This window comes from Cynocephalus volans, chromosome 7 (genome assembly GCF_027409185.1).
Source record: "Cynocephalus volans isolate mCynVol1 chromosome 7, mCynVol1.pri, whole genome shotgun sequence".
Taxonomy (NCBI): Eukaryota; Metazoa; Chordata; class Mammalia; order Dermoptera; family Cynocephalidae; genus Cynocephalus; species Cynocephalus volans.
Genome location: NC_084466.1, coordinates 113,539,388 through 113,563,507, shown reverse-complemented (window position 1 = coordinate 113,563,507; position 24,120 = coordinate 113,539,388). Strand labels below are relative to the sequence as shown.

At 32.9% G+C, this 24,120-nt stretch overlaps 1 protein-coding gene and 1 pseudogene across 10 annotated transcripts in view; one reads left to right on the top strand and one right to left on the bottom strand.

Annotated features, from left to right (window-relative positions):
* The window catches only part of PCDH15 (protocadherin related 15), an 801,855-nt gene that overhangs the window by 425,745 nt on the left and 351,990 nt on the right, over positions 1 to 24,120 (bottom strand). The window lies entirely within an intron of this gene.
* LOC134382616 (small ribosomal subunit protein uS2-like) lies at positions 18,932 to 19,690 on the top strand (annotated as a pseudogene).

The following is a 24,120-nucleotide window of genomic DNA, read 5'->3' as shown; positions in this document are numbered from 1 at the left end:
AGTAATTATGTTTATGTGCATAATTATGCCCATAATTTAAAAATATGTCATCCGAGGTGAATTATTGCACATTTTTGTCATGGAAGTGTTCACTTCATCTTTGAACTCTTTTAACACATTGTACTATGTGATAATATAATAGACTTCCTTAAGGAATAGTCATTTACCTTGGTTCCTACATTATTTACTAGATTGTTATTCCATTTAGAGAGGGGTCTTTATCTCTATGATTTTGTCCCCCACAGCAATCAGCACATTGCCTAAAACCTAGTAGGTGTTCAGTTATTGACTACCGAATATATGAATACATTCTAAATTCTGACAGTCACTATTCTTGGTGTCTCAAAACAAACACTTCCTGAATTGTATCTACTATTTTCTTAGTAGCCCTAGGAATTCTTTGAAAGAGGGTGAGGGTGGGTGCAGGGTGAAATTATAAAGGCGCTGGTTGTCCTCCTAACATTTCTTCAAAGTATCTCCACTGTTGTTTGTTTGGAAGGACCGCTAGATATAATCTAGTAAGAATTGCATCAATTTGATTTTCTACACTGATTCTAACTTATGTGGTACAAAAATAATGTTACATTCTATCTCTTTGTAAAAAAAACACAGACATTGTAAAGGATCTGATTTTTCTCTCTCCTTTCCCCCTAATCATTAACTCAACAAAGAATTATCTGTTGACTATTTAGTGCAAGGCACTGTTTTAGGTACTTGGGCTTTAATAGTGAACAAAACGGGCTCTGCACTAATGGAAAGTTCATTTTATTGAGTTGTATGGGTGGAAGTCAAAAAATAATGACAAAAAGAAGAACGTGTCAGATGTTAAAGAGTGCTCTAGAAAAAAAAATGAAGGGGGAGTAAAAGGCTTTAAATTATTATATATGACAAATATTTTCAATATTCTCATAAATTATGTTACATGATCGATACTATAGAGAGAAATGAAAGTTGATAATATTTATCTGTGAATTCCTTGCAAATAGCTAAGTTTTCCAGAAAGTCAGGCACTGAAAAAGGAATAGACAGGCAACAGATGTTGATTTGACCTTGTCTTACAACTATAGCTAAGACAGGCTTTTATATTTAATATAATATTTTAAATTACTTTATTTCATTCACATTACCATGCAATGTCCTTACATTTAAAAATAAGATTTCAGTCAGACTCCCATCTCCTAACCACAAACGTTGTACGCTTTTGCATAGGCACTCGATTTTGTTTTTATTCAATGCTGGACTTAATAAGTGTTATTTAGCAGTTCATTGTATTTACCCACTTAATCAAGAAAGAAAGTATATAAGAAACAAATAAGTAAAATGCAGTGACTGTCATACTATTTGCTCTTTCATTATTTACTAATTCAACCATACACTGTGTTTATATTCCCAGAATTTAAATAGAAGGGAAAACTAGGAAAATTAAAGAAATATTATATATTTCATACATCATTACCTTACAATATTCTAGGGGCACAGACCTACAGAAATAAAATCCTTTGTGCTGATAAGTGACCAGGGCATAATCTGTTTATTATCCTTAGAGACAGAATGTACCATTCTTATTCCCATATTAGAAAGAAAACATGCTACTGGTCCTCCTACCCAGTAGCAAAGAAACATGAATCTTATTTAAAATCAGTCCTTCTGGTGTTCATGGCACTTAAGGCACCAGAAGCACTGAGGATATAATTTTAATGTTGTTTAAAGCCATCTACAGATATGCATTCTATTTATAGTTCACTCTGACTCAATTCTGCAGCCTCTTATTTGATTAATTGTACAGCTATCAAGTCATTCAGAACTCTCAATGTTTCAACAACAGCAGTGGAAAAATATTATTATGTCCCCGTTTAAATGTAGTTATTTGTGGCCTGAATTAATACTCTAGCAATTTATACTGGAATTAAATTTATTTCTATCAGATTTGGTAATTTGATGACAATGGATGAACATGGAAGTGAAGACATATTTTTAGGAAGAGAGGACAGTTTTTGTGAACTTGATGACCATGCAAAGGATGTTATCAAGTAAACATTCTGTAGAACTGTATAGAAAGTAGAATCTACAATTAAAATAATTTGATAATGTAGTAAATGACCTCAGTTTTTAAAAACAGGATCAGTTTTCCAAAATAGGGCATATAGATAATCATGATATTTCATACTATAATGTATCCTAAAACACATCAAGGTCTTTCCTTGACTGCCTTACAAAGTACAGGAAATCTCTACATTCCAGGGAAGCAATCTGTATCCCAGTTTATACACCATTCATAAAACCACACTTAGTAATGCAGTACAATTGTGTATAAACTCACTTACTGCTTTTAAATTTTACAAAGTATTAATAAAAATATTCTTGGAAATTATTTTTTAATAATGTTGACCAGAAAAGGAATGAATTGTACTACATAAGATAAAACATCTTGGTTAACAAATTGATTGCCAGAATGTGTTAAATTAGTGAATTTAGCAAAACATACACGGGTCAAAATGCTATATTGCAATGACTATATTCTCTGACATAATATAAGACTGAACCAACAAGAGACACTAGATGCTGGTATGTTTGTAAATTTAAATAAATGCTTGCATATAATTTATAGCTCAAAGAAAATTTAAAATGGAAATCATGCTATATTTAGAACTTGATGACAATGAAAATGTACATAAAAAATAAGTTGGATACAGCAAAAGCTGAAATTATGTAAGGAATATAAACACACATATTAAGTGGCAATAATGATGTAAGTTTATAGGTTTATTATTCATAAGAATCTCTTTTCTCTCTTTTCACTAGCTGTTGGTAGAGAGAATTTCCTAATTTTGTCCTCTTCATCTCTGTCTCCCTACCTGCTACAGGACATAAGACCCAGAATAATGATCCGCTTTGTCCTATTCCATGCATAACTCCAGTTCTTCAGGACCTGGGTCTTTACTTGACTCTCCTTGACTAGTAAGATCTTCCATATTCTGACTTTCTTTATCTCTTTGAACTTCACCTGAAAAAAGCCAATTTTGTGAAGCGGGTTTGCCCTAGAATAAAGTACTTAAGAATTGTTTAGCTGTTGATTGTTCATATAAAAAATGGAAATAAGTATTTAGATTGTTGAATTGTTAGTATTAAAACTGAAAAATGAAACGTCACTTTTAGCGAGAGTAGATGTTTGGAGCACTTCTTTTTCAGTGCATCCATTTATTAATGAGGGGTGAGCAGGAGCTTTGTGAACATGAGGCTTTATTTATTTAAAAAAATTCCATTGGCTTTCAATTTACATCATAACTATTTTATGTGGTTAAGAAGTGTTTATTCTGGATCTGTAATTAATTTAATTGTAACATCTAAAGGACTGAAATTTTGAAAGACTTTCACTCCTGATTGCCTATTATTCACATAACAACACTGAAATAAAGTGACACTATGATAAATGGAAAAAAAAAATGTAGGAGCAGAAATACATGAAAGAGAAAAAATATATAATAAAAGGAAAGGCAATTTTCTAAAAAGAAGACTAATTAAATGGAATTTTTTCCTGTCAAATTGATCAAGAAAAGAGAAAACAGGGGTAAAAGACAGACAGCAGGACACAATATGATGACTAAAATAGGGCCATAACTAAAGGTGCAGCAGAGATTTTTTTAAAACAATGGGCATGAGAAAACTTTATCATCAATTACTTTTCAATACATAGAATAAAGACACATGTATAAAAAAATGAACAAAATGACTCAAGAAGACTTTGTAAAAGTTAGTGTATATGTGTATACACTGTACATATATATTAATATATGTAGACATATATTACCAAATCAATCAATCAATAGTTAAACATCTACCCCTCCAAAAGTATAGGCCTGGATAGGTAAACTTCAACCACGTTTTAAGCAAGAACTCTGTCTTAACTGCTTGTAATTTTAGAACACACCAGCCACACTCCTGATTCAGAGCTTTGCACTGGGTATTTCCTCTAGAATACCCTTTTCCTTTGTCCTGCAATCTTTGCTTTACTATCACATGCCCATTGAAGCCTATTGTGACCACACATGTAGTATTATAACATTTTCCCCACTATTTCTAATTCCCTTAACATAGCCCATTTTCTACAGCACTTTTCATCTTCCACCATGATGTATAACTTATGTATTTTTCATGTGAATTTTTATCCACTCCATTGGAATATGAGTTCTTTGACAGCAAGAATTGTCGTGTGCTTTGGGCTCACTGATGTATCTCCAGAGCCTAGAACAAAGTCTGAAACATAATGAGCAATAAACACCATGTGATGAATATTTTGGAAGAAGCATGCATACCTTTGATCCTAAAGCTGAAGTAGAGAGTAAAAGAAATTAAATTATAGGCCAATTTCACTTCAGTTTATAACTATAATCTTTTAAATAAAATATGAGCAAACTCAATTCAAACGTGTGTGTGTGTGTGTGTGTGTGTGTGTGTGTGTGTGTGTGTGTGTGGAAAGTCACCATAAGCACATACTTTTTATCCCCACAATGAGAGGTATACATATATTCAAGTCAAATAGGGACATAAGTAAGTCCAGTAAAAACAAAATAAACAGGTAAAAGTTTCAATGTTCCTATAACTTTGCAAAAATGAATTGAAAAAAAAGTAAAGATTAACATTGAGAAGCAACAAAAATATACAAACGCAGTGCTTATTATGTGCCAGACTCTGGTTAAAGTGTCTTACAAATTTAGCTCATTTAATCTTCCCAGCAACCCTGTGAGGTAGATGCCATAGTTTTTCCTATTAATAGATCAAGAAACTGAAGCACAGAGAGTAATTGACTTGTCTAAGGTAACAAGTTAGTAAATGGCAGAGGTAGAATTCTGACATAATAATCTAGATCCACAATTATGTGCTCATAAACACAAAATGCCATTTCTCTAGATACTGTGAATAAATGTATCCATGTGCAAGAATTTTTGAGAAAAAGTATTTAAACTATTGTATGGATTGGAAATATCGAGGTCATAAAGAGACTAATTTTTCCCAAAATTAATGTTTAAATGTGGTGTTTTTACAACTAAAATACTCAAGAACTGTACAAGACAATTGCAAAGTTGTGTGGAAGAAAACTCAATAGTATTTTGAGTAAGAATAAAGAGCAGGGACTATCTCTTTCTAACACAAGACCTATTGTATTTAACACAGTCTTACTGAAATGCTGTAATATTGGAGATAGCACTGAAATGGGCCAAGCCAGTACAAATAAAAAAAAAAAAAAAGGTCCGACACAAACAGGCCCACATATGAAAATTTCTTTTATTGCATAATAAATTATATGGAAAATAAGAAAATATAAAATAGTTGAGACAACTGATTATTTATGTGGAAAAATAAGTTTGAATTATTGCCTCACACAGTACACAAAAATCAATTTCAGGTGTACTTAAAAACACAAGGCAAAAAGCAAAACTTTAAAATATTTAGAAGAAAATATAGGTGACTATCTTACAGTGTCTAAGTAAAGAAGCTTTCCTAAAAAAGACAAAAAAAAAAAAGCTAAAAGCTAAAAACTGGTATTTTTGATGATGTTCAAATTTTAAATTTTCCCCTATGAAATAACATCAAAAGCAAAGTACAAAGGAATCTTCAGAAATGTCGTAGAAATTACTAACATATATAACTAATAACCAATTTGTGTCCAGAACACATAAGAAAAAACAAGTCATCGGTAAAATATGGCAAACAACCCTACAGCAAAATGAGAAAAATATATGAATTGGCAATGAATTGACCCAAAGAAAACCCAACTGGATAATAAATATTATGAAAAGTTGTTCATCTACTCAAATTATAAGAGTAATACAAACTAAGTCCCCAAGTTCAAACAAAATTATTACCATCATACTGGCAGCAATTGAAAATTATGAATACCAGATGGTAGTAAGAATGTGAGTAAATGAGCATATATAGCAGTTTGAGTAGAAAACTGAGGTCATGTAACGCAGTTGAAGATATGAGTATTCTATGACCCAGAAATTCCACAGCTAAGTGTCTATCCTAGTATCCTGTACCTAGCAAAGCTGTCCTTCAGAAATAAAAATTAAATAGAGTTTCCCAGACAAACCAAAGCTGAGAGTTCATTGCCACAAGACCTGTCTTACAAGAAATGCTAATGGTAGTTCTCCAACTGGAAAAAAAAAAAAAAAAAGATACTAACGAGTAACATGAAAACATCTGAGAGTATGAAACTGGCTGGTAAAAGTAAGTACACAGTCAAATGGGATTACTGTAATGATGGTGTTTAAATAACCTCTTTAGTGTAAAGGTTAAAGATAAAAATACTAAAATAGTAATAAGACAATAATTTGAAGACTATGCACTATAAAAAGATGTAAATTGTGACATCAAAAATTCAGAATGTGGGGTGTATGGAGTAAAAGTCTAAAGAGTTTTTTGTTTGTTTGTTTGTTTTTATATATCAAAGTCCAGATGTTATCAGTTTAAAATAACCTTTTATAACTATCAGATTTTTTTTTATCAGCTTCATGGTAACCACAAAGCAAAAGCCTATAGTAGATACCAAAAATAAATAAATAAACAAAAAGCAACGTATTAAAATACACCACTAGAGCAATTCACTTAACCACAAAGGAAGACAGCAAGGGAGGAAGAAAGAAACAATAAAGCCACCAAACAAGTAGAAAATAATTAGCAGAATGGCAGTAGTACATCCTTACCTATCAATAATTACCTAGAATATAAATGAATTAAATTCTCCAATCAAGAGACATAGAATAGCTGAATTCATAAAATTATATGCTTCCTACAAGAGACTCACTTAATTTAGGGACACACATAGACTGAAAGTAAAAGGATTAAAAAAAAAATTCCATGCAAAGGAAAACCAAAGAAAGCATGAGTACCTATGCATATATCAGATAATATAGATTTTAAGTCTAAAACTATAGAAAGAGATTTTTAAAAGTATTATAATGATAAGGGATAAATTCAGTATGAAAACATAATAACTGTAAATATATATGCAACCAAAATCAGAGCACCTCAATAGATTAAGCAAATATTAGTATATCTAAAGGGAGAGACAGATTGCAATACAATGATAGTAGTGAACTTTGGCACTCTACTTTCAGCAGTGGACAGGTCATCCTGACAAAAAATCAGTAAGGAAACATAGGCTGTAAACTACATTTTAGAACGAATAGACCCAGCAGACACATACAGAATATTCCATCCAACAACTGCAGAATACACATTTTTTCTCAACTGCACATGGAATATTATCTAGGATCGACCATATGTTAGGCCACAAAACAAGTCTTAAAATCTTTAAGATTGAAATGATATCAAATATCTTTTCTGTCTACAATGGTATAAAACTAGAACTTGATAATAAAATAACAAGAGGAACTTCAGAAAATTCACAAATACATGGAAAATAAAAAAACATGGCACTGAACAACCAATGTTTCAAAGAAGAAATTAAAAGGCAAATTAAAAATTTCTTGAGACAAATAAAAATGGAAACACAGCACACCAGCACCCTTGGGATATAGCAAGAGAAATTTAAGGGGAAACTTTATATCAACAAACACCTGCATCAAAATAGAAGAAAGATTTCAAATAAAATTGTACCTCAAGAAACTAGGGAAACAAGAAAAAAAAATAAGCCCAAGGTTAATGGAAAGAAGGAAATAATAAAGATCAGAGCAAAAACAAACAAAATAGAGACTACAAAACAATAAGAAAGACAAATAAAGTTGGTTTTTTGAATAGACAAACAAAATAAAGAAACCCTTATCTAGACTAACTAAAAAATAAATTAATAAAGTCATAAAGAAAAAAGGAGACATTAAAACTGATAAAACAGAAATGTAAAGGATTATAAGAAACTATTATGAACAACAAATTGAATACAACAAATTGAATACAACAAATTGAATAACCTAGAAGAAATGGATAAATTTCTGAATACACACAACCTACCAAGACTTAATTATGAAGAATTAGAAAATCTAAACAAATCAATAATAAGAAAATTGAATCAGTAATAAGAACTCTCCTATCAAAGAAAAAATCAGGACCTGGTGTCTTCACTGCTGAATTCTACTAAACATTTAAGGAACTAATACCAATTATTTTCTAACTCTTCCAAAAATCTGAAGAGTAGGGAATACTTCCAGACTCATTTTAGAAGGTCAGCATTACCCAGATACAATAGCCAGACAAGGACACTGCAGAAAAAGAAAACTTAAGGTCAATATCCCTGATGAACATAGATGCAAAGATCCTTAACAATGTACTAGCAAACTGAATTCAACAGCACATTAATAAGATAACTTGCCATGATCAAGTGGGATCCATCCCAGGGATGCAAGAATGGTTCAACATACATAAATCAAAAAATGTGATTCATTACATTAACGGAATAAAGAACAAAAATCATATGATCATTTTAATGAATGCATAAAAAGCATTTGACAGAGTTCAAAATTCTTTTATGATTAAAACTCTCAAAAATTAGGTATAGGAGGAATGTACCTCAACACAGTAAAGGCCATATATGACAAACCCACAGCTAACATCATACTCAACGGGAAAAAGCTAAACTATTTCTTTTTAAGATCAGGAAAAAGACAAGGATGCCCACTCTCACCACTTCTATTAAACATATTACTGGATGTCATAGTTAGAGCAATCATGCAAGAGAAGAAGATAAAAGGCATCCAAACTAGGAAGAAGGAAGTTAAATTGTCCCTGTTTGCAGACAACATGATTTTGTATACAGAAAGCTTTATATACTAAATATAGATTTATGCATATATATAATATACTAAAGACTTTACCCCACCAAAATCTGTTAGAACTAACAAACAGATTCAGTAAAGTTGCAGGGTAAAAAATCATTAGACAAAAATTAGTATCATTTCTATATATTAACAGCAAGCTATCTGAAATAGAAATTTAAAAATCCCTTTTATAATAGCTATAAAAAATTAAATACTTAGGAATAAATTTAACAAAGGAGGTGAACAATCTCTGCACTGAAAACAATAAAGCATTTATTTAAGAAGGCAAAAATAAGTGAAAAGATGTCCTGTGTTCATGGATTGGAAGAACTAATATTATTAAAATGTCTACTCCAAATTATCTATAGATTCAATGCAATTCCTATCAAAATGCCAATAACATTCTTCACAGAAATAGAAAGAAAAAAATCCTAAAATTTGTTTAGAACCACAAGAGACCCTGAATAGCCAAAGTAATCCTGAGAAAAAAGAACATAGCTTAAAGCCTCACAATATCTGACTTCAAAATAAACTACAAAGGTACAGTAAGTAAAAGTGCATGGTATTGGCATAAAAACAGATACATAGATCAATGGAAGAGAATACAGAGCCCAGAAATAAATCCACACATGTATCGCCAACTGATTTTTGACAAAAGAGGCTAAGAATACACAATGGGGAAAGGACAGTCTACTCATAAATAGTGTTGTAAAAACTAGATATCCAAATGCAGAATAATTAAATTAGACCCTGTATTAGTCCATTTCCATTGCTTATAACAAAATACACAGAACTGGGTAATTTATAAGAAAATGAAATTTATTGCTTACAATTTCTGAGGCTGGCAAGTCCAAAGTCCATCTGGTGGTGGCAACAGTGATCCAGGGTTCTCACATTGTAAGATGGCAGAAGCAGAGAGAGCAGAGAGAAAGCAAGATAGTCTCTCCTCTTCTTTTAAAGCCCTCAGAACCATGCCCCTGACCATCATTTTTAATCCATTCACTACAGCATGGTCCTGCAATCCAATCACCTTTTCAAGGCTCCACCTTTCAATTACCATAATAAGATTTCCCACCCTCTTAACAGTCACAGTGGGGGATAAGTTTCAAATACATGAAACTTGGGGAACACAATTCAAGCTTCAATGAGTTTTGGGGGGACATAATTCAAACCAGTACAGACTCTTATCTTACATCATGTATAACAATCAATGAAAATGAATTAACAACCTAAAGGTAAGAGCTGATACTATGAAATTACTAAAAACAAATAAACAACAACAACATCAAAAAAGGGGAAAAGCTTCATGATATCAGTGACTGGGCAATTAGTATATTGGATATGACCCCAAAAGCACAGGCAACAAAAACAAAAATAAACTAATGAATTATATCAAACTAAAAAGCTTCTGTACTTCAAAGGAAACAGTCAACAGAGTGAAAAGACAACCTAGAGAATTGGAGAAAATATTAGCAATATACATCTTACAATGGGTGAATACCTAAATATATAAGGAATGTAAACAACTCAATAGCAAAAAAACAAATAACCCAATAAAAAAATGGGAAAACGACTTGGATAGATGTTTCTCAAAAGAAGACATAGGAATGGCCAGTGGGTATATGAAAAAATGTTCGACATCACTAATCATCAGGGAAATGCACATTAAAATGACAATGAGATATCATCTTACGTGTTTAGAATGGCTATTATCAAAAAAACAAATAATAAGTGTTAGAAAGGGTGTGGAGAAAAGGGAACACTTGCATACTGTTTGTAGGAATATAAATTAGTACAGCTATTATGAAAACCAATGTGAGTTTCCTCAACAAATTAAAAATAGAACTAAAATGTGATCCAGCAATTCCACTACTGAATGTATATCCAAAATAAATAAAACCAGTACGTCTAAGAGATATCTGCACTCCAATATTCATTGCAGCATTATTCACAATGGCCAAGATATGGAATCAACTTAAGTGTCCATCTATGGATCAATGGATGAAGAAAATGTGATATATATGCACAATGGATACTATTACAATACTAATGGATACTAATACTATTCAGCCATAAAAAGGAAGGACATCCTATCATGCAAGACAACATGGGTGAACCTAGAGGATATTATGTTGAATGAAAGAAGCCAGGCACAGTAAGACAAGTACTGCGTGATTTCACTCATATGTAAAATCTGAAAAACATTGATCCAATGGAAGTAGCGAGTAGAAGGGTAGTTACCAGGGCTGGGGTGATGGAGGTGGGAAAGCTGGAGTTGGGTAGGTTTTGGTCAAGGGATACAAAATTTCAGTTTGGAGGGATGAATTCAACAGATCTTTAGCACAACACGGTGACTACAGTTAACAATATATTGTATTTTTGAAAAATGCTGAGAGTTAATGTAAAATGTTCTCACCACAAATTGATAACTATGTGAGGTAATACATACTTAATGAGCTCGATTTGTTCATTCCACAATGTATATATGCTTCAAAATATCATGTTGTACAAAATAAATATATACAGTTTTATCTACCAATTTTTAAAAAATCAAATAATAAAAGAACACAATGTTGAGTAAAGAAAGTAGGTTGCAGTAGACATGTTCAGTATAATATTATTTTCAAATTTACAAAATAAATACTATTATATTTTTACATATATGTGCATGAACAGTCAAAGTATAATCATGTAAAGAAAAATATACATCGATTTCCAAGACGGTTGTTGTCCCTCCTATCTGAAATTCGAAAACAAGATTGGGTCGTGTGGATGTTGGCTACCACTGTTCCGGTAATAAATCTCATTTAAATTAAAATGAGATATCTGACTTATAAGTACAAGAGCTGATGGAAGTTTAGCATATTTCTTTTATTTTCCCTTTGCTTCAGCAATCACAGAAGCATGGAGGTGTCGCTACTCTCCTCCTGGGCCTCTGATTGAGCACAACACAGAAAAATTCTCTAACTGAACTGGCAGTGGAATACGTAAGTAAAATAAACTTGAGTAAAAAAATAACTTTGAATTGTATTAAGGCACTGAGATTTATGAATTTCCATCGTCATAGCATATTTTGACTGATATGAAAATTCATGCCATGTATCCTAAAATATGTGGCATTGCCTAGTGATATTTTGGTAGGTAGCAAAGCAGTTGTTGTTGAGGCTGGAAGCATGGTGATCTATGTTCTTCAGTGGCAGAATACTTAGTAGATGTTCCATGCAATATTATATAATTATAAATAATTACAAAAGCTTATACTAAAGAAAAAAAAATTGTTTACCTGAAATTCAAATTTAACTGGGAATCTTACCTGAGAGCCCTACAAGGGTTATACAGTAGAAACCTAGCAATATCCATTTATTATTATTTAAGTTAATGACAAGATTTTATGAGGTATTATAAAGTCAGAGAAGAAGGGGACAAAACACTAGTAATTTTTAAAACATGGAGTTTTCTTTAATGAGATGGGAAACCATTGGAAAATTTTGAACTGAGGTGTGACATAGCTGATCTATGTTTTTAAAACATAGGATCCCATTGGTGACTATATACTGAGGTGAGGATATTGGCTTACCCTTAGGTAATATGATTTAGGTGGGTAAATTTTGGAAGTACAGTTGAACAGATGTGACAAAAGATTGTGGGGTGAGAGAATTATAGAGGAAGCCAAGATAACATCAAGACATATGGCTTCAAGAATTGAAAAGATGCCCATTATTTGAGATGGAGAAAACAGTAGACATACTTAATTTTTGAAGCTCATTAGACATCCAACTGGAAATATCAAATACATACTTGGGTATATAGGTCTTCAGGTTGAGAGGAGAGATTCAAATTGAAGGCATAAATGTAGACATTGTCAGCCTATAGAGGATAGGATACTAAGATAATAAAGATAAAATAATAAAAGCTATTACTAACCTTTTAGGTGTGAATCATTGAGTAATTTTTTTTTTTTTTTTTTTTTGTCTTTTTTGTGACCGGTATTCAGCCAGTGAGTTCACAGGCCATTCCTATATAGGATCCGAACCCACAGCGGGAGCGTTGCTGCGCTCCCAGTGCCGCACTCTCCCGAGTGCGCCACGGGCTCGGCCCTTGAGTAAATATTTTATGTGTTAACTCATTGAATCCCTACAACAACCCTATGTGGTCGATTCTATTATTACAACACTATTTAAAATATACTAAAAGGAGGAACTTAATCTCCTCCAAGTTTAGAAAGAAGTAAATTATCTCTTCTCCCTCATACTTCACTATTAACCATTTTATGATGGTAAATTAGCAGCCCAAGAGATCGTGGTCCTTCAATTGCAGAAGAAAAAAAAAATAGTAAAATGGAGTGAACTGAATTGACTAAGGAGCACATTCGTGACATTGTCATCCTGCGGACCTCTAAAAACATACAGGGATAAAAGGGTGTTGAGATGCTTTTGTCAACTACAGGAGGTTATTTTGGACATGAATCTATATGTGGAACCTGTGGAACCTTGCAACATGCTGTGTCAATACATTTTAGAATGAATTCATCTCCGACTGCACATTTTCTGATATTATTCTATTTGCTGAGCATGCTCCAAGATCTCTTTCCTACTTCTGCAAACCTGCACTTCGGTTCTTCCTAGTTTGAGAACCACTTCAACCTATAGTATTCTTAGTTTTCTGCACTTGCTTATTATATCTCTAGAATTACACATTTATGTATTATACACACAGTAAGAAACAATTTTGAACTTGCTTCTAATTACTCCAGCTTAAATATATTACTATCATCTCACTGTCAATGAGTATTAGTGGATGGCAAAATAAACAAAAAATAACAAATCAATATTAATAGGGGATATCATTATTAAATATTAACTTAATAAATATAGATAACATAAATAAAGGAATATTGAAATAGCTGGCATGCTAAATTGGGCAGCTCTTTTGTGCACATAATCTTATGATTTCAACTTTAAATTCCATGATATAATAGTATGTTCTGCTGGCAAATTGATTCCTTATTTACATAAGGAACTTATATATATTGATATTCATATGACATCAACTTCTAAATATGTTTTAAAAATAATTATTTTAAAGAATCTCTCATCTCTCCCAATAGAGTACAAAATATATAGTAGTGGCATATACTAATAATTAAATAACTTTGGAAACTCACAACATCTAAAAAAACAGTTCCTATTGTTGTGGAAAAGTTCTGTATTGGAGAAGGCTATGTGAATGGTATCAGTTTCAGATAATAAGAAAACTATTTTACTTTCCATCAATACTCTACTCACTTACCATCCAAATATAGGAGAAGAAGCTATCATTCTTAATAACCATTTCCAGATATAATGAATTTCTTAGAGGTGATGTGATACTGATTGCTCTCTCAAATCTACTCATTTTCCCATTACAATTAGCAGAAGTTTCTTTTAATTATCCCTGCCCTTCTTAGAGTAGTCCCAGATATATAAAAATTAATTACCTGCAAATCACATCTTTGTAATGTTAACCTTTTTATGCTTCACTTATTTACAGTGACATTTATTTAAAACACTTATCAGATAACTACATATGTAGACATTTGATTTATCAGAAATGGAAAAAGAAGAAAGAAATGTAGGACATTAAGATTTTTATGGTGCTTCGAGACTTTCCTAGAAATCATTAGCTCATTAAAACTTGTTTTAACATGGCTGAAAGACATATTAAAATGATATTAATGCAAGATCACTGTTGTTATTAAGCCATCACATCACATTATATATTTATGCTGAAAATGTGTCCAAACTTCTCATTTCCTTACCTTTTAATTATGATAAGAAACTTTGCAAATTATAGCCAGATAATTCAAAGTAATAAAATCAAGGTCACCTGCAAGGTAACAGAATTTAGTATAGTCCTGCTACCCATTTCCTTCTAAATACCTTTGCATTTTAGGAAGAAATGAAGACTACCTATTCATGTGAATTCATATTTTTGTTAGAAATTAATTAGCAAAATATCTAGCTTTTCTTTACTTCTATCTCTGCTCAGTGGAATGAAAGACCTTTTTCAGGCCATGCCTCTAGTCACAACTGGGCCTCTCTTATCTTAAAAGATATTTGTCATGTCTCTGGTCCACATGTAATTCTCTACACCATTCCTACTGTCCTCACTGAGCCCTGTTTTCTGACCCATGATACTGACTCTTGATCCTTGATTCTGAGAAGTCTTTCTCTTATTGCTAACTGTTGGAATGAGTGGTCTGCGATAAAACTTTACCCATTCTCCTTTTTGCTCTTCAGCTAGTAACACACTGTCATTGCTTTGGAACTTTATTCTCAGTGCCCATATATTACCTTCATGTATATGAGGACTTTGTTCTTTTCTTTCCTCCCTTTTCAATTTTCTATGTACTGTATTTGCATTTTCTAAAGTCCTCAGCTCTGTTGATTGTTCCTTTATCCCCCTCAAGGGGTCCTTGTCTTCTTTTTGTAGATGCTCCTGCTCAAAGATCATGCACTTTAGCATTTTAAATTAATTATCCTGTTTCTCAACTTCTCCTTGCCCATAGACCTAACAAGTATGAAAGTAACCATGGCAGGCAGAGTAAATTCTTTGTTTATAAAACCACAATGTTTGCCTAACAGAATCTCAATACAACCCCCAAACTTACATGAAATTGAAAAAACAATTAAAATTTACAAATACCTTTGCTTAAAAAAGAGCAGTTGCTTTTCTAACTTTAAAAAATATATATACGAGGCTGGCTGGTTAGCTCAGTTGGTTAGAGTGCAGTACTGATAACACCAAGGTCAAGGGTCTGAATACCTGTACAGGCCAACCACAAAATATATATACACACACACACATATGTACACATATACACGTATATGCATATGGAAACAAATATGCATACAGACAAATATATGTATATATACACATATGTACATATATTATTATATTATTACATGTATAATATACCTATATATGTGTACATATATACATATACATATATTATATATACATATTATTGCATAATATATATATAATATTATTATGTGTACATATAATAATATTAGTGAATTATTGGAAGTCTTATCCAAATTTTAACTTTCCAATATGCCCAAAATCTTGACTTTAAATTAATTCCCACCTGGAATCATTACTAAGAAATGTATGAAATTAAAATAGAAAACGTTTATGGATAAGGCAACAACTGTATTTGCTTCCAAAGCTTAATTTATGCTCTTCATTTTTGGCAAAGCTTAATTAAATGAACACATGAACATTGCTTTTTTTTGAAAATCCAAAACACTATTTTAACGTAAACTTATCTTTGGAATATTCTCTAAGAATAAACTTCATGTGGTCAATAACAATGTAAGCCATAACATTGTGTTCAGGGTACACAATGAAAGTAGAGACTGCTGCTAGGAAAAGCTGCCCCTTGGTTTTACAATTTGTTTAACAGTCTCTTCAGCGTAGTATTTTTAAGCCATATTTAGATGTAACAGGTGCCAAGAAAACTATACACCAGGAAGAATACTCTTAGTTCTACCATCTATAGAAGATATTAATAAATCTATAAGGAAGGCACTCTATAATTAAACTGTAACTCCTGCCCACACCAGCACAACATAACTGTTATATAATTACAGATATAACTATCAAGCCCTTAATTTAAAGTAGTATTTCAGATATTAAAGAAATAAAATATCTAGTCACTCATCAAAAATATTCTCTTACCAAGATACTAAAAGCAATAACAATCTGCCTGCATCAGTTAAAAGAGTATAATTCAGTTCTTTAAATGTGTTAGAACCAGAGTCTTAATGATTTAAATTATGCAGCCAAACATAACAGTTGACTTGGTGGATAGCCTGAATGCACTTTGACATTTACTATTCTAAACCTTTGCTAAGTTCAGACTGCAATAAAGCTCTTGCATTTACTTCTTTTATCAATGCTAGAAATTATCTAACTACTTATCTACAGCTAGAGAAGTGGTTCTCAGTTTGGTCTCAGCATCACCTGGAAACCTGCAAACTCTCGGGCTTCAATCCAGATTTACCGAATCAAAAACCCAAGGTGTAAGGCCTAATAGCCAATGTTTCAACAAGGTCTCCAAGTGATCCTGATATATCACAAAATGTTGAAAATCATCGGAAAAGCAAGAGAGAGAACTCCCAGACCATACACTGAACTAGAGATAGAGAGTAGAGAGCCAGGGCTTTATAACAGCCTCAAAAACTTAGCAATGAATTATGTCTAAGATTTGAACACAAGGGATGGGAGCCTACCAGTCCAGAGAGTGCCTCTGAATATAAACACCTGTTTCCTGCCTATGTATTATTCAAATGGTATTTCAATCTTATAATATTGTTCCACTACCAAGTAAAGCTAAAACATATTTAAGATGTCTTTAGTTTTGTATTTTCATGGGATTTAAACTAACATAGGCTTAGCTCAATTTATAATTAAGATGATGAGTCTATATTTGGGGCAGAAATAAATATTTTATTAGACTTTCGTGAATTCTGAATTTTTGGATTCTACTAAAAATAATTTTGAAAGTATGAATGACTGTTGACCAAAGATAGACCCAAATACCAATATAGTGGATGAAAGTTTTGATAAGATTCAGAAATTTTAGCAAGTTTTATCATGCTTAGTTCATGATTTTTGTGGATAACCAGCGGTCAGTGCCTTTGGGGAGTAGAATGTGGAAGAGATTGTCATATGATATTATAAAGAAAAATTTGTGATAAATAATTTTTAAATGATTAAGAGGACAAATCCTCCGGACAATGTTAAAAGAGGCAGAATTCACTAGAAAAATATAACAAAAGACAGAAAATATACAATTTAGCAGTTGAATCTGTGCAGAGTTCCCAAGATATTTGAATGTTATAGGTAGCCAACAGAGGTTGACGGTGTAGAGAAACTAGGGAAATATTTATGCAGTATTTTGGAAGACTGCAATTTCATTCCATTACCATCTGACAATATTTCAGCAAATCTGGACTCTTCGCAGTACTCTCATTCTGTTTGAGGAGGAATAGGAAAAGGACCATTTCTTATTCCATTGCAATAGCAGGAACCCCATATTTGATCATATTGGATCCTTTTCTCCTTGGGATGAAGCTGGCCTCAGCCATAGAGGAAGTTTGCAAGGCAAACTTGCTGGCTGAAGCTCCAGAAATAGGAGTACACTTGTCTTAGAGAATGTAAGATAAGCATAAAGGTTAGCTTAGCATGAGTTCCTCTGAGTTCTCTCTTTTCCTATGGTTTCTTGATATTTTGAACCTGGGTTACAGGGCAGGATGACATCATTTACATTGATGTAAATCTGTTTTCCAGTCAGCCTGGAGCTACAAACTTGCTGCGAGGTACATACTGTCCAGGCCATGGGAAACCAAGGATGACATCAGTAAAGCTATGCAAACTCTACCTTGAGGTAAATCAAAATCCTGCAGGACCCTAAGATAACATCAAGGATGAAAACAGAAGCCAGAAGGAGCCCTGATGAGATTTTCCACCTGGCCCCTTAAGCATCCCCCTCCCTCCTGCTTTTCACCCCCTCAACATCCTTCTTAAAAACCATTCAGTAAATCTGAGCCTTTGAGATGGTTTAGTCTACCATCTCCTTCAGGCTTTTCTGAATAAAGCTGCTTTGCCTTTTCACCAACATCTGATTTTGAGTTTTTTGTTTCTGTTTGGCAGTGGGCAGCCAGATTTGGGTTTGGTAACATTATTTTACTTTCAACTTCTCCCTGTTTACCATCCACTCTTCTTTTATGGGTCTTAGGAAATAACTAAACTGCACCTATAGCTTTTTCCATGGTTAATTTACTAGTTACACCTTGCAGTCACCTGTCAGACTATGTAGAAACTACAGGTAGTAGAAGTTTTACAAAAATGAGCTCAGTATAGTACGAAGTGGCCTTAGAAATCAAGTCTCACTGCAGCACTGAGATAGTAAGACTGTTCTCTCGGAAATGGCTATATATGTTGATATTTCTCAATAACAACAATAAAGACAAATAGTTGTTTCTTTGCATATTCATTTTAATAAGCAAAATATTGACTAGTAAAAAAAAACAAGGAAGGGCCTTTCCGTGCTACCCTGAGAGGGGTCCATATTCTGGATTCTCATGGTAACTTAAGGAGAACCTGTCATAATGTCCAGAGCCCTTAATTTCCTGCAAATGAAGGAGGAAGATATCCTCAAATTCCTTGCAGCAGGAACCCTCTTAGATGGCAGCAACCTTGACTTCTAAATGGAACAGCACATCTGCAAAAGGAAAAGTAATGGCATCTACATCATAAATCTGAGAGAGACCTGGGAGAAGCTTCTGCTGACAGCTCATGCCATTGTTGCCGTCGAAAACCCTGATGATGTCAGTGTCATACCCTCCAGGAATACTGGTCAGAGGGCTGTGATGAAGTTTACTGCTGCCACTGGAGCCACTCCTATTACTGGCCACTTCACTCCTGGAGCTTTCACTAACCAGATCTGGGCAGCCTTCCAGGAGGCATGTCTTCTGGTTGTTACTGACCCCAGAGCTGACCATCAACTTCTCACAGAGGCCTCTTATGTTAACCTACCTAACATTACTCTGTGTAATACAGATTCTCCTCTGTGCTATGTGTACATTGCTCTCCCATGCAACAACAAGATTGAAAAGGAAGAGCAGGCTGCCGCTGAAAAATCTGTGACCAAGGAAGAATTTCAGGGTGAATGTACTGCTCCAGTTTCTGCATTTACTACTATTCAGCCTGAGGTCGCAGACTGGTCTGAAGGTGTGCAGGTGCCCTCTGTGCCTATTCAGCAGTTCCCTACTGACGACTGGAGTGCTCAGCCTGCTATGGAAGACTGGTCTGCAGCTCCCACTGTCCAGGCCACTGAATGGGTAGGAACAACCACCGAGTGGTCTTAAGCTATTCTTCCACAGGCTCTTAAGTGAAATGGAATTTCTTTTTAAAAGGGGGAGGGGGGAATACTGACAAAAAAAAAATCCTACATACTCTACATACTGTAGTACACTAAAATAAAAACTAGAAACTTAGGACTTTCAATGAGATAAATGAGATAAGTGAAATGCCTCACTTGATGCTTCAGAGCCTGGGAGAACTGGAATAATGCATGGATTGAGTAAAGAAATGCCAATGTTAAAATTACAATAAAAGATTTTAAATGATCCTAACAAAATAGGTTAGAATGAACCAGAGAATAAGATGAGTAATTCAAAACTTCGAGGAGTGGATGTATATGTGTTTGGGTGTGGAGTTCTGTTAAACCTTTTTTTTTTTTTTATCAGAGAAAAAATATGGAAAACATTCTTTGAAAGTAGCTATTCCCTTATGTAACTATATTTATAAATAGCAGAATCTAGTTCTTCAGCAGTCTTTCATTTCAACTTAAGCCTTCATTATATTATGCATCATCTAAGACCTTTTTGCCTTAAAAGAGAGAGTAGAAACAATCAGAAGTGGAGTCTTCAAAAGATTCAGTTACCTGGTTTATTGGGTAATACAACCCTCTTTACCATCCAACATTTTAAGTCTACCCAAAGGCTCAAAAACTGAATAAAGTGATTGATACATGGCACCCCTCAAAATGGCACAAATAAAATATAGTTATATGTTGCTTATTAAAAATTTGTATAAAAGGAAGTGGTTTTGACATATTTTATTTAATAAAATTAAACAATAAATATTTTTCAACCAATTTTATCCAGTAAATGCTTACTGAAGACCCACTATTTTCCAGGCCCTGTTCTACCTGTTTGGAATTCATTTGAGAAGTAAACCATCTAAAATGTTATGACATCTGGGCAAGGATTTTTTGGATATGACCCCGAAAGCTTTGGCAATAAAAGCAAAAATAGATGAATGGGATTGCATCAAGTTGAAAGCCTTCTTCACAGCAATGGAAACAATTATCAGAGTGAAGAGACAAAGAACAGAATGGAAAGAAAAAAGAATGCAAACTATGCATCTTACAAGGGGTTAATATCCAGAATATATGAAATTCAACTCAACAGCAAAAAATCAAATAATCTGATTAAGAAATGGTCAAAAGATACAAACAGACATTTCTCAAAAGGAGACATACAAATAGCCAACAGGTTTATGAAAAAATGCTCAATACCAATAATCATCAGAGAAATGCAAATTAAGATGGCTATTATAAAAAAGACAAAAAAGTAACAAACGCTGGCAAGAATGTGGAGAAAGAGAACTCTTCTACACTGTTGGTCAGAATGTAAATTAGTAGAGCCAATATGGAAAATAGTATATAAATTCTTCAAAAAATTAAAAATAGAACTACCATATGATCTAGCAATTCCACTACTGGATATGTATTCCAAGGAAATAAAACCAGTCTGTCGGTGAGTATTTGTACTCCAATGTTAATTGCACCACTATTCACAATAGCCAAGATATGAAATCAACCAAAGTGTCTATGAACTCATGAATGGATGAAGGAAATGTGGTATATAGACACGATGGAATACTATTTGGCCATAAAAAGAATAAAATCCTGTCATTCATGGCAACATGGATGGTACTGGAAATCATTATGTTTAGTGAAATAGGCCAGGCACAGAAAGATATATACCACATGACCTCACTCATATGTGGGATCTAAAAGAGTTGATCTCATAGAAGTAGAGAGTAGAATAGTGGTTACCAGAGGCTGGGGAGGGGAGGGGGAACAGGGATAGGGAGAGGTTGGATAAGGGGTACAAAGTTGCAGTCCAGAGGAATAAGTTTTGGTGTTCTCTTGCATTGTAGGGTGACTATGGTTAACAATAGAGTATGAGTGGTCATCAAAATGTTTATTGAAAGATCCATATTGTCTTTTAATTATATTTTCCTATGATCTTTTTAAAGTACCCTCATATTGTATATTTCAAAATTGCCAGAAGGATTTTTGAATGTTCTCACCACACAGAGACAATAAATGTATGAGGTGATGGATATGCCAAATGCCCCGATTTGATCATTACACAATGCATATATGTATCAAAATATCATACTGTACACCATAAATATGTACAAGTATGCATTAATTAAAAACAAAATTTAAAAATAACCAAAACCAATCAAAAAAGAAGTAAGCCATTTATAATAAAAGTATCTATTGGCTTCTAGACTCATGCTTTTTTTTTTTCCATTTTGACAAACGTCAAGTTCTAAATAGTAACAAAAAAATAATTTTAGCCTTTCAAAATATTGTATTTCAATAGCCTCTGTAGACTCATCAAGCAGTGATAAAATAAACACAATAAAAACTTGAGTAGACTCACTGTTTCACAGTAGAAACTTGTACTTTCAGTCCTCTGAAAAATATGGCTCTGTGAGATTAGATGTGAACCTCTATCATTATATTTTCATTATATTTTTCTCATTCTTTTTGCTGTACTTAGCAAACAGTTATTCTTTTAACTGTTTTATTCTTTTAATTTTATTCTTTTATTTTTTTATTCTTTCAACTTTATACTTTTACCAAAAGCATAAGATCTGAAACAGATCAATATGTTACACATTAAATATTTGATTTGATCTGCGCTTAAGACTTCTAATATTACTAAACTTTTTTTGTTGAATATTTTCAAAATTTTATTATACCTTTGGTTAAATTTACTGACTTCTCAAAACTTTTCCCAAAGTTGTAATAAACTGTATACCCATCAATGAAAAGGAGAAAAGTAGTTTAAAATCTTGCCACCAAAGCATGCACTGGGCATCTGAAAACACAAATCAGGCTTCCCTCTGGTTATTAACAAGGGATTTTTATGACATATAACAATTCTACAATTTTGTTTATATGCTTGCTTTGTACTACATGAAGATATATTAGAAATATTAAAGTTCTGCATGGTGTAGCACATTCCATTAAAAATATTTTTTTAAATGTCATTTTTCTGCAAATCTGAATTCCATTACCTAATTTCTCTGTTTGTTAATTTGATGAGCCTGAAGACCTGCCCAGCTGAATATTGATGTTCTATTCATCTGGGGTCTTCGATAATGTCAGGAATCCAATATAACTTTTAGATATATTTTTACCTTTTTTTAAACAAAATTTTTTTTTTCCTATTTACTTGTTCTGATGTGAAGTCATGGCATGACTATTTAAAGGACTGAGGGTGAGAGAGAATGTTTATAGGTACTTTCCGTTGTTTATGTATTCATGCAATTCTGACAAGATTAATACACTAACTTCCATGTCATTAGTTTCTTTAACAGATGTTAAATTCTATCTGAATCTAAATGCCACATGAATAGAAACTTGGAATTTACTTCTACTGAAGATAATTGAAGTTCTCTCCAAATTCATACATAGGTGGGGTGACATACATACCATCTATTCTGGATAGAGATGGACTTTGGACACTAAATAAAATCCATAGGATTAAAAAGTGCCCGTAGAGCTCATTATCGTAGGTACTTTTCCACATAATGGTGTAAATTGAATGCTCTTGACAACTGTTTTTGAATAATTCATAATGATACCAGAGAAAAAGAGAGAGAGAGAGAGAAAGAGAGAGAGAAACTCCTTTTCTCAAAACAGTCACTGAAGGATTCTGCCATTATGTTAGAAGGTAAAAGATATTGACAGAGCCTCTAATAAATGAAGGAGTTGAAACTGACCTATCCTAAACTTTTCTGGCAAAGTTTAGAGATTGTTATTCTGCCTCAAAGGAACTTTATGCATATTACTAATTTATTAAGCAGAGCTCATTAAGATGGCAAAAAATACAAATCCACTAAATCAAAGGTATAATTACCAAGTCAGCCTGTATAATTGACGGTTTTAGGACATGACTAAGTACATGCTTGGCATAATTAAAAGATGGTCACCTGAAAGCAAAAGTAATAACACGCACACACACAATCACACATGTCAACCCATCAAAAATTACACAACATAAAAAAAAAATTAGAGTTAGCTCATTAGAATTATTTTGACAAATTAAAAATTACAAATTCTTAATTTAATTAATTTCATTTGTGATAATGGTGTTGTGGTACAGATATCATTTCAAGATACACACTGAAACATGTTCAGATAAAATAATATGATACCTAATATATGCTTTAAATAATTTGGAGTAAAGGATGAGAGGAACCAAGAATGCCAAGGATAGATAATTGTTGAATCTGGGTAATGAGTTCATGGGGGTTCATGATATTCTCTGTTTTTGTACTCATATGTATTAGAAAATTTCTATACTAAAATTTTTTGAAAATAAATGTTCCTCAACCCCATCCCAGACATATGAAATCGGAATCCCCTAGGGTTTACCTCAAATTCCCAGGCCTTATTCAAAACATGGAATGAAAATCTTCAAGAAAG